Source organism: Anomalospiza imberbis, chromosome 24 (genome assembly GCF_031753505.1).
Source record: "Anomalospiza imberbis isolate Cuckoo-Finch-1a 21T00152 chromosome 24, ASM3175350v1, whole genome shotgun sequence".
Classification (NCBI taxonomy): Eukaryota; Metazoa; Chordata; class Aves; order Passeriformes; family Viduidae; genus Anomalospiza; species Anomalospiza imberbis.
Window position 1 is genome coordinate 1,099,146 of NC_089704.1, and position 12,269 is coordinate 1,111,414.

Below are 12,269 nucleotides of genomic sequence, written 5' to 3' on the forward strand. Positions count from 1 at the left end.
AGGTCTTTTCCAACCCAAGTAATTCCATGATTCTGTGATTTCAGGTGCTGCTGCTTGACAATAAACATCTCATCCCAACCCTTTGGTCAGGAGAAGCAGAGATGTCACCCAGGACGACAAGATTGGGTCTAAATCCTTGCTTCTGACCCTTCTCCATCCCTGGGCACCTCACACTTGGATTTTTCCCACTTCTCCAGCTGTGTTGGGTGGGATGAACTCAGGTAAAGATTGCTGCAAGTGAAAGGATCTCAGGAAAACTTAAGAGAGAAGGATTCTTGAAACACTTAATGAGGCTTGTCTTAATTATCTCCTCTCCCCACTCTCTAGGAATTGGTTGGAAGACAATGGGGAGAGAAATCTCTCCAGAATTTTATTGGATGATGCCAAAATGTGAAAGATTTTTTTTTTCAAATCAGAGTCCAGAATCATTTGGAAATCACTGGGATGTTTCAGAGCATCAGGGCTTGACATCCAGGCAAAGAAAATTGCAATCAGGGAAAAAATCCACTCCAGCTCCCCCTGCAGCTTTTTCCCACCAGAAGAAAACTTGGATGTTTTATAGAACTGTTTAATAACGTGATGACAATCCCAGCCCCTGCTGCAGCCTCAGGCTGATCCCTGGGGGATTCTGAACTCCAACCAACTCCAAATGCCCTGGTCCTTCCTCCTGGAGGAGTTTTCCCTCCAGTAGAGTTTTCCATGTGAAGTGGGGGAATTTTCACTTTTTCTTTACATTTCTGCTGCTGGGGCAACACACGTGGGGGTGGCACATGGAAATGTCACTTTAAACATTGGAATTTTTGTTGAGCTCATCTGGGCAGCAAGTTCTAGCATGTCCCAAAGATAAACAGGGAAACTGAGGCACACAGTGCCTGTATTCCCAGTGATGCCCCTGGGGAAAAAGACAAGAGGGATTGCCCCTCCTTTTTACCTTTGTTGTCATCCTCTCTCTCCCAAAAATATCACAAAAGAGGCTGAAAATCATCTGTTTAATCAGACCCTCATTCTCAAAGCTGTCCTGAAAACACAACCTCGTGTGTCCCAGCACTCCAGAGCCTCTCCAGGGACAGGGCTGTGTTTATCTGGGATCTGAGAGGAAAATGGGGCAAAGCCCAACAGTTTCTGCCCACGCATGGCGGCATTGAAAGAGATCCTCCATCCCAGATGGATGTAATTAGGGGCAGGCAGCAGAGAAAATATTCCACAGGTGCTGTGGGACCTTTATGGAAACTTCAGACGTTGCTTTTCCCAGAGCTCCCAGTCCCACTGTCCTGAATTATGGCTGTTTTCCCATGTGTGCAACCCAGCCCGGGGGTTTAGGGAACACTTGCTGGAGGAGATTTTATCTTTTTTTCCCTTTCTGTCTTCTGCTGCTTTTCCTAATTTTATGCCTAGTTCCATCCCAAAAAGGTGGTTTTCTTGGATTCTTCTCAGTTTTCACAAGTTTGATCCCAGAAGTGCAGCCAAGCACCTCCCTCTCGCTACCTTGAATTCCTTTCTCTGGCATCTCCCTCCTCATGACTTTGAAATAAGCCCTATTTTTGTCCCAATTATCCTACATGGATAAAAAATACCAAGTTTTTGCAAGGAAAGCACCGCAGGGAGGCTCTGGTCACTGCTGGCCGTGAGAACTGGGGCTTTTAGGAGGGGGGTTTTGACTGGTTTGTTTGATTTATTTTTCCTTCAGTGGATGCAAAGTGAGTGGGGCAGCCTTGCTCCATGTGGAGAGCATCCCATGTGTCCATGGGCAGCAGCTTTGATTTTGGCCAGGGTTGTGTGAAAACTTGCATGAAATTGCCTGTCTCATTCCCAGGATATGAAGTGGAAGGCAAAATCCAACCCTGCTCTGTGCCTCAGTTTCCCCACCTTAAAAATCATATCAAGAATGACTTCTCAGTGGTTTGTTTTGTTTTGTTTTGTTTTGTTTTTGGCAGAAGGGATCCCCATGTTGTTCATTTTAGGTCCAGGGCTCAAAGTTGAACAGCACCAGTGGAAAGGATGGAAGGATGGGAAAAAACACCAAAAAAAAAGGGGACAACTTTTTTTCATGGCCATGCAAACAGCACAGCAAATTCCCAATTTTTGCAGGGGCAGGAGGAGCCAGTTTTTGTCCCTCCCAGTATTTTTAGCAGCTGCTGCCTGGGGCAGCTCTCTGCAGTCACTCACCCCGTGTCCTGTTGAGGACTCTGGTGACAATGCCCCGTGCCTGGGGTCACTTCCTGCGGGCAGGGCCACACTGGGAGCTCCTGTTTGCCATCTGCTCCTGCTCTGCCGTGGCCTCTGGGGTCAGCAGCGCCTGTCCCCTTTCACCCGGGAACAGGGACAGGGAGCAGCCTCCCGCCTCCTCTCCATTCCCCCACTGCCACCCCAAAGCCCCCAGCAGGAGTTTTGGTGTCGGGGTGAGCTCCGGGCCCCATGGGAGGTCACACATTTGGTGACCTGTCAGTGTGTCCTAATCCAATTCTTTGACCTGTTGGTCCCAAAGAAAGCGGCTCTGCCCGTCAGGGAAGCATCACCACTCCAGTGCATGGCTGAACCTGATGGCATCCACCTTTCCTTTCCTCCAGGAATTTGGGGTCCAGCAGCCAGATTTATGCTGAGGGTGGAGATGCTGGGCTGCAGCACAAGCTCAGCCCCATATAAGCCACCAGAGAATCTCCACGGCAGCTTCCAGAAGCCTGTAGGAAACTCTGTGACTCTTCCCTGCTAAAATGGAGGGTTTGGCTTCCTATTCAAAGTGATCAGCTCTCCTCCTTCCAATAAAATGGCTTTGGCTGAGAGATGAGGGAATCTGGTCCTCAAAGGAGCCATGGGGATGGAGATTCAGCAGCAGCAAAGTTCAAGGCCAGAGAGCTTTGGGGTTTTTACATGAAACCACACCAAAATGTCAGGAAAATTTCTTCCCTCTTGTCCAGTGTGTGGATTTCACCTCCTGCCTTATTGGGTACCCCCAGGTGAGGACAGTCAGGTCCCTGTGGGCACCTCCAGGCTTGGGCAGGAGGATGGAGCATCCCTGGGAAATCCAGCGTGTGGTTTTAATTTTCCTCCTGCTCCAGAGAGAAAAGGAAGGCCAGAAGATTTATGGGCTCCCTGTTCTTCCTGCAGGTTTATAAATAGGCTTTCTCAGGTGCTGGGCACATGGGGGCCTTGGGGGAACGCCGAGAGGGATCAAAGCAGCACAGGGTCCCTCCTCCTCTCCCCTCTCCACGTGCCTGATCCCTGCTCCATCTCCAAAGGGCCGCAGAAACCTCTCTGCTTCAGCCTGGAGATTCACTGGGGTGATTTTGCTGCCTGAAATCCCAAAATGAGCCCCCTTTGGAGCAGCAGGACTCCCCCTGGCTTTGATGTTTGCCCTGGGAAGTTCGGGTTACCTCATTGCTGTGGGGGAGAGGGAGAAGCTCCAGGAGCCCCCAGGAGGGGACCCCACCTCTCACTTCTAAAAAAGTCTTTGGGCAGAAGGAAAGCAGCTCTGGGAATTAAAATTAAAGCAAAATATATAAAAAATAAAGCCAAGGAAGTTGCTTCCACATCATCATTGCACAGAAGCAGGTCAATAACTCTGTCCATAACTTTGGGTTTTAGCATTCATTTTCACTTGAAACAAAATTTGTAATTTTTACAGAGATGTTTTCCCAGTATTTTTTAAACTGAAAAGAACTATTCTTTTAGAATAGTTCTATTATTTCTATTCTATTTATTTTAGAACATTTTTTAAGTTCTAAAAGAAACATTTAATTTGAAACCTGAACCCCACTCACAACCAACTGCTTCAGGAGAGGAAAGTGAAGAGCTGGGGAAGGCAGAGATGGCAGAGAGGGGAAAAGGGTTTTGAAAAAGTGAGGAAAATAATTTCTATGGTTTTGTTCATTCCTCTTTTACCTGAATTTCTGTGTCCTTAATTACAGCATCCAGCTTCTTTGGGAGGCTGGAAGGCAACACTTGGCTTTTCCAAGGAGCTGTTGAAGTGAATTCCCAGGAACGGGAAAAGCAGATTATTCATACCAAAAAGTAGAAGCCTCTAAGGAGCCTTTATAAAAAGAAAATAACAACTTCAAACCACACAGAGCTCAGGTTGTTAAGTGACATTTCTAACTCAAGCTCTGGCTTTGAAACACCACCTGATTCCCCCCAAAACACTCAGGGTCACCAGGACATACCCGGGGAGATGCCACCTTTTGGTGAAGCCACCACCACACAAACCCCAAGCCATGGGTGGGGACAAAGCTCCCGAAAATCCTCTTTGGGAAAAGTCCTGGCAGCCTCAGGAAGGTGCCAGGAAAAAGCTGACTGATGGTTTTCTGCCAACTTTTTAATGCTTTTTAGGGAAATAGGCATTTTCCCCCAATGCTTTTTAGGGCAAAGGGAGTTTCCCCCCAGTGCTTTTCAGGGAAAGGGAACTTCTCCCCGGTGCTTTAGGGCAGAGAGAGTTCTGTCCCAGTGCTTTTTAGGAAAAAGGCAGTTTTCCCCCAATGCTTTTTAGGGAAAGGAGCATTTCCCCCCATTTTTTTAGGAGCATTTCCCCCAAGGCTGGAGCTGTAACAGGGAATAATTCTCTTTCCCTGCTGCCAGCAATTAGCACACGATCTTTATCTCTCAGCGTTAAGGGAGTTACAAACACGCCTGGGGCTAATCCTCCTCCTGCCCTGCAGCACCCAGGGACACCCCAGCCCAACCCAAGATAACATTTTCCATGGGGAAACAGCTTCCAGAACGGCTGATGGCAAAATTGTGCCAGGATTAACCTTTCCAGACCCCTCTTGGAGTTTGGAAAGTGGTTGGGGATTTTTTTCTCGGAGATGTCAGGCCCAGGAATAAATAGATGAGAGAAGTTTTCCAGCACTCGATGATTCAAATCTCCTTCCCTTCTGCTCACAAAGGGTTTTTTAGGGATTTTTTTTTTTTTTTTTTTTGCAGATGCCTTTCCTGATTTCAGCGCAGATTCTCAGCAGAGGGGCTGTAAATGGAGGATTAAAACTCTTCAGTAAACAACGCTGCTCCACACACACTGGGAGAAGATTTCCAGGTGATATAACTCCACCAAAGTCAGCAGGGATGGAAAATCCTCGTCAAGAGAATTGCAAAATGAGCAGCTGCTGGTTTAAAGTCACTGTTTTACTACCAAATGATGAAACAATGGCTTTTTAACTAATTAATGTGGTTTAAATCTGGCTTTAAATCCTTTTTTTTTTGCCCAAGCTCTGGAGCCATCCTGGCCGCCCTCTCTGCTGCTGGGCTGGTTTGGATGGGCAGGGGCACCTTTAGGGCTCACGGTGAATGAATCCCAGACTTCCCAGAGAAAACAGGATCCTACAGCACCGGGCTTCCCACTCCTCGGAGTGCTGGCCCCGAGGCCAGCTGGATTTCGGGGATTTGAGCACTTGCCCGGCTCCCTCCAGGCCCCACAGCCTGTGCTCTGCAGGGTGGCATCTCCTGGGTTCGGCAGAGACCTTTTCCAGGCTGGCACTGTCCCTGGCATGGCCATTGCCACCATTCCGGGTGCCCCAGGAATGGGCAGATCCCCTGAGAGCAGCAGCTGAGCCCTGCTGCCACCCCCCTCCCCAAAACTCAAGGTGGGTTCAACCCCACCTTGGAACAGCCCCAGGAGCAGCTCCAGCCCTGCTGACACACCCAGGAGCTCCAAGGTGTCCCCAGGAGCAGCTCCAGCCCTGCTAGCCCATCCAGGAGCTCCCAGATGTCCCCAGGAGCAGCTCCAGCCCTGCTGGCCCATCCAGGAGCTCCCAGGTGTCCCCAGGAGCAGCTCCAGTCCTGCTGGCCCATCCAGGAGCTCGGAGGTGTCCCCAGGAGCAGCTCCAGCCCTGCTGGCCCAACCAGGATCTCCGAGGTGTCCCCAGGAGCAGCTCCAGCCCTGCTGGCCCGTCCAGGAGCTCCCAGGTGTCCCCAGGAGCAGCTCCAGCCCTGCTGGCACATCCAGGAGCTCCCAGATGTCCCCAGGAGCAGCTCTAGTCCTGCTGGCCCATCCAGGAGCTGCGAGGTGTCCCCAGGAGCAGCTCCAGTCCTGCCAGCCCATCCAGGATCTCCGAGGTGTCCCCAGGAGCAGCTCCAGTCCTGCCAGTCCATCCAGGATCTCCGAGGTGTCCCCAGGAGCAGCTCCAGCCCTGCTGGCCCATCCAGGAGCTCCCAGGTGTCCCCAGGAGCAGCTCCAGCCCTGCTGGCCCATCCAGGATCTCCCAGGTGTCCCCAGGAGCAGCTCCAGTCCTGCTGGCCCATCCAGGATCTCCGAGGTGTCCCCAGGAGCAGCTCTAGTCCTGCTGGCCCATCCAGGAGCTGCGAGGTGTCCCAGGAGCAGCTCCAGCCCTTCCAGCCCATCCAGGATCTCCCAGGTGTCCCCAGGAGCAGCTCCAGTCCTGCCAGCCCATCCAGGAGCTCCCAGATGTCCCCAGGAGCAGCTCCAGCCCTTCCAGCCCATCCAGGATCTCCCAGGTGTCCCCAGGAGCACTGAGGTGTCCCCAGGAGCTCCCAGGTGTCCCCAGGAGCAGCTCTGGGCTGCTCAGCCTCACCCCGAGGAGCTCCCTGGCACTCCAACGCTCCAGAGCCACGAGGCAGGTGTGGGAGCAGGGGTTTAACCTGGGCCGGGATTAGACTGGAGCAGAGCTAAGCCCAGCCTGGCAGGGCTGATGGAAAGCAGATGCTGCCCTCATCAGCTCTCCTGTCCTGAGGGCCTGCTGGGAAAAGCAGGAGCAGAAGCAGCTCCTGGGGGTTTTCTGGTGGGACAGCATCCATGGGAGCTGGAGAGCAGCGGGGGAAGGCAGAACCCCCCCGGGAGCAGGAAGGAAGCAAAGGGGGAAAGGGAAATAGAGAGAAAAGGGGACAGAAGGATGGGGAAGGCACCAGCTCCTCCACAGAAGAGGCTGATGGAGCAGCACTTTCCTTGTTGGGAGCAAAAATTTCCAAAATAAATTGGAGTTTTCTTGCTCTTCCCTGTTTCTCTTCCAAAAATGATGAGTTTCCACCAACCCCAAAGCCAAAATCCTTCCCCATACAGCACGTATGGCCAACAGGGCCATTTTTAGGATGATTCTTATTTAACCTGAGCATCTTCCTTTTTTTAATAAGTCAAAAAATAATCTTACAAAAATGTGGTTTAGGTAAATGGATAAAAAAAGCCATAGAAAGGGTTGTATATTCTGTGTAATTTTCTGTTTTGGCAATTTTTCCTGTCTTCCAGGATCAACTCAGGACTCAGGGAGCTGCTGGCTGTCTGCAGCCCCAGTGAATGAACAGATTTAACCGGGCAGGAGACCTGGATTGCAGCCTGGGAATGGGGATGAAGCAGCTCTGGCCCTGCAAAGGTGAGCAGGGAAAAGCTCAGCTCCTTCTGCTGCCACTCCCACAGCTGCAGTTGTCTCTGCACAAGGTCTGGGTGATCTATTAAACCTCTCAAATCAGGATTTAATTTAGTTTTAATAAGACAGTTTGGGAGATGTTAATTAAATTGAGTTGTTAAAGCCACACGGGCTGGACTTAGCTGGTACATTTCCTTCTTTATTAAGTCCATTAAAAAATAAGGGAAGATAGAAGGGAGGAAAAAACTGTTTGGATGCAGCAGCACATTCAAATAGTTTATTTTTCATTTGAAAAGAATAAACACCAAAAACCAGGTGAGCTTGAATCCTCCCAAGATCAGCAAGGCTTGGCTTAAGGATGAAGCCAAAATGATGAAATACATTGAACCCAAGTGTCCAACAGATCTCTGCACCCTTAATCCCAAAATTTCCTCCAAATTCCATCCCCCATTGCTGGATTACCAATGGGAGTGATGCTGGATCATCATCTCCATCCATCCACACTCCAGCAGGGAAAACTACAGGAATGCAAGTTTTTTGTCATCGTATCTAATCAGATTTTTCTTACCTCTGGCAAAAAATGCTTCTGGGAATGTCTTCAGTTGCAGGAATTGTCAGGGTGATTGGGTTAAGCTGAAGAAAAATTCCCAAGTGCCTTAGAAATGACAAATATTTTATTAGCTGGAAGTGTAAGCAGCTCTAATTAGCTAAGCAGGCCTGAGTTAATTGATTTATAAGCTTTAGAGGATGTAATGCACTGGTGAGACAATCCAAAGGGTCCTGGGGAGGAAATCCATCCTGCACTTCCCAAATGATCCTGTTCTTTATGCATAGAGAGCCCCTGGTCCTGCCCCGAGGACTGCAGAGGATGTTGAACCCACCAGGTTTATCCCAGCTCTCTCCTGCTTTATTCTGGAACTTCTCTGGATTTTTTTCCTTTTCCAAAGCCCCTCTGGCTATTATTTATGGTGTACCAATGCTGGCAGCTCCTGCCCCCTCCCTGCCAGTGACTCCTGGTTGATTTTGGTCCTTCCCCACCCTTTTCTGCTCAGTGCATGGATGGAAAGGGATTAACAGCACCAGGGAAAAATTCTGGGGATCTTTCCATCCACCAAAGCTGGAAAACACAAGGAAACACTGGAAAATAACCCAAGAGCCCCTTCTCTCCATGCCTGTTCCCTTAAAAGAGCTTTGTGCTGGATTTCTGATGGCTCCCAGTGCAGACCCTCTCTGCTGGCCCCTTCTTGTGAGGACTAAGCTCTAAAAATCAGGAAACCTATTAAAATTTGTATTAATGAAATGCATCCCTTGTGCCATACAGGCGTTCACTTTTCCAGGTTTTCAGCTTCCTCCTTCCTCTGTTGAGGTCGGGATTGAAGCACTCGAGATGATGTTTTGTGTTCAGACTCGGGTGTTTGTTATTTCTTGTCTATGTTGCAGTCTCACAGCAGTGAGTTCTGCAGTTCTTCACTAACAAGGTACAAAATGGTTCATCATCTTTCTCTACAAGGTCTTTTAAGACTTAACTGTCCAATTAAGAAATAACACCTAAATTATTTTCACTTTTAACCCAATAACCAACCACCTGTAATGTGGACTTTTCTGTCCAATTACACAAAACCACCCAAACCCATGGAGAAGAAGGTGAAGAAGAAGGACCAGCCTCCACCCTAAAACCTCCATCTTGCCTTATATATATATTCCTGTATTCTAAACCCCTAAACTCCAAGTTTTCCACCCTGTGACGTCACACACTTCTATCCAAACTCCACACCCACAATCCCAGTTCTGTCATTCCATTTTGGGAGCCTTCTCCATGGCCTCAGGTCAAATGCAGTGTTCTCCTGGGGGTCAGGGTCTGTCAGCACAGAAAGTCTGAAATTCTCAGCAGCCAGGGTTCTGACAGAAAAGATCCTTGATCCCAGAGGAATTGCTGGGGCAATGGAGGCAGGAATGGGACAAGCTCGGTGTGGATGTTCCTTATGCCTGGTGGCACTGCTGGATTAGATGGATGTGCTCCCAAGGATGTTGGATTTAAGCTGAACATCTCCAGAACCAGGTTTTGCAGGAACAATTGGAATTGAACGGCCTCAAGCTGGACTTTTTCCAACATGTCCAGAGCCACCAAGGGTTCCTGCTGATGTTCCTGTTCCCTGTGGATAACAGGGAGATGCCAGTCCCCTCCTCCCAGCCATGTTTATCCTCCCATCTCAACAATATTCTGCTTGTCCTGGTTCCTCACAGCCTGGATGATCCCACAGGGAATAAAGGGGGAAAGGCTCAGGGCTTGGGGACCTTTCTGAGAGGGCTGGTGAGGAAAGGACTTGGGTTTTCCTGGTGTGGGGAGAGGGATGATCTGCATGTAATGAAAGGGAAATTCCACTGCCTGTAGCTGCCCCTCACCAGGCAGTGAAATAAAGTTCTTTCCCTTTCCAACCCCTTTAATTCTTGTTTTTTCAGATGTTCCATGTGAACCCAGCAGGGCTTGATGGCCACAGAACAGGAATGCTTTGGGAAGTCTCCTCTGGACATGGAGGAACTGTGGGGTTTTTCAATCACACCATCAATGTGTGACCCTGTTCTGCCTCTGCTTCCCTTCATTAATTAGGGATGGAGTTATGCCCCTGGATCCCTGGCAGTGCTCAAGGCCAGACTGGACAGGGCTTGGAGCACCCTGGGACAGTGGAAGGTGTCCCTGCCATGGCAGGGGTGCCACTGGGTGGGCTTTAAGATCCCTTCCAGCCCAGAGTGGTCATGATTGCATGGATCCGTGACTACAGACTTCAGGTCAAGGTAGAAACTTTATTTTTCTCCACACGAGGGAAGGAATCTCTGTCTCCAGAGGGTTTATCCATAGCACCAGGACCACCTGCACTGCTGGGAGCTTCTGCAGGGGCTCACCTGGGAAGTCCAAGGTGGGAATTAATGCAGAGGAAATATTTGGCATCACCCCATGGTGGAATCTTCCAGCAGCCTCCTGGCTGCCATCTGTCAGGGATGTGGATCTCCAGTTTCACTTCCACCAATCTCCCGGCTCACCTGAGGCAGGTGGCCAGCTCCATCCTGCATTTTGCCCTGAGAAAATCCAATTTTCCTGCTGGAAACTCCCCCATCCCACCACGCCATGTTCCTGGATGCACCAGCTCCTCCAAAAGCCCTGCCAAGGATTCCCTTCCCCAGCTGCTGCCTTGCAGGAGTTTTCTGGGGGCTGGAGGTGATGGAGGGGATTTGTGCTCAGTTTGCAGTGCCTGCAGCAGGTCTGGCACAGGAGGGCAGAACCCCAGCCCTGAGCAGCTCCAGCCCACGCTGGCACAGGCTGTGGGTGGATGTTTGGATGGGGTCCATCAGCTCCACTTCACAGACACTGACAGCCAGACAGGGGCTTTCCATGGAAAATATTTTGCTTGAGAGTTAAAATAAAATTAGCAAGCGAAAACTAAAATCTATTTTTTTTTTTAAAATATTTGTTTTACTTAGGAGTTCTCATTCTGCCAAAGCCAACACATCCAAAACCCTTCCAGGAGCTGTTTGATCCCATCCCTCCCAGGGACTGGGGAAACCTGTGGCGTGCATGCACCAGCCTTCAGCTGGGTTTCCATCCTGGTGCCATTCCCAGCAAAGGGAATTCAGATCCACACATGAAGGCTGGTGTGATCCCACTGCCTCCTTTATGTGGGATTATTCTTGTTATCCATCCTTCTCCCCATAAATAATATTACCAATGACCTAACAAATTAGACAGCATATTTTATTTTTATATTAAATATTGGCTAACAGGAGTGGCATGGAATTTTTTTTTTTAATCCCCAAAAAATCCATTTGGGGACCAAATCTGAGCCTGGACATTTTTTTAGGTTCACAGAGTGTTTCAGGGATGTAGAAGAACTTGAGATAGCCCAGATTTTATTGCCTGAGCAGTCCCAGGACAAATCCCTGGATTTTATTTTTGTATTAAATATTGGCTAACAGGAGCTGCATGGAAATTTAAATTTTCTTACCCCTATTTTGCGGGGGGGGAAAAAAAATCAGTGTTTGCAGGCAGCTGTTCTGTCCAGATGTCCCAGTGCCAGGCAAGCCAAGCAAACACTGAACAACCCAAAACAACGCTGAAAAACCCCAAAACCTTGGGCTGGGCTCCGGGGTAGGAAACATCTGGAATTCTGTTTGGCTGGCCTGTCAGGGGCTGATAAAGGATAAATGTGGAGTGACAGCCGTGGGCTCTGCACATCTGCCAGGGCTGCAGGTGGGATTTTGGGGGGAATTCCCCCTGGACAGGCCAGGAGCAGGAAAACCCCCCACAAACCTTGCAGCTCCGTGAGTCAGGGCCATTGTTTGGCTGCATGTCCGAGGGGGAAAACACGCCTAGAGTTCCTCCAGGGATGGATGGAGGCCGCCAGTGACGTCCGCAGCTGGAGGGGGGCTGAGGGCTGGGGACAGGAGCAGAGATAATGATTTCTCCAGTTTGGATGAATGAGTGGCTGCAGTGGGGGTTTCCTGCAGCGCTGGCTCCACCCGGCTCTGCGAGGGGCAGATTAGCGCTGCCAGGGCTCGTGGGTGCCCTTGGGGTTTGCCTTTGCTCCATTCCCGGGGCAGCGACCCCTCCGGGCTCCAGGGCCTGCCCAGGGTGCTGGTACGGGTTAGGGTTTGGCCATGGGGTAACTCTGCAAACTGTGGGGTTAATGATGGCTCTGCTCACCAAAACCCCTGGGGAAATGGGGATAAATCACCCCCTGTGCAGTGCAGAGGGGACCAGGGTGGGGACTTTCCACCCTTCTGCCCACCCTGCTGGTCACACCCTAGTCAGAGCAAACCCTAGTGTTGCTTTGCCTCCTTTTTGCAATTTTTCCTCTTTCTAGAACAAGAAAAACACCTTTTCCCTCCACCTTGGCTCTCCCTCTGCCACACAGCACCGTAGTGAGGACTGGGGAGCCCTAACACTCACCCACCCATCCGAGCAACTGGAAC

General features: G+C 50.1%; 2 long non-coding RNA genes across 2 annotated transcripts in view; one reads left to right on the forward strand and one right to left on the reverse strand.

The window, feature by feature from the left end:
• LOC137462152 (uncharacterized) lies at positions 1 to 4,951 on the forward strand. The gene is made up of 2 exons (XR_010993603.1): positions 1 to 221; positions 4,915 to 4,951. It is a non-coding gene; the product is annotated as an uncharacterized lncRNA (long non-coding RNA).
• The window catches only part of LOC137462151 (uncharacterized), a 24,803-nt gene continuing 17,059 nt past the window's right edge, over positions 4,526 to 12,269 (reverse strand). Inside the window, exons 2-3 of the long non-coding RNA XR_010993602.1 lie at positions 7,873 to 7,959; positions 4,526 to 4,954 (exon numbers count right to left, since the gene is read on the reverse strand). This is a non-coding gene — a long non-coding RNA (uncharacterized lncRNA). The remainder of the gene's footprint in view (positions 4,955 to 7,872; positions 7,960 to 12,269) is intronic.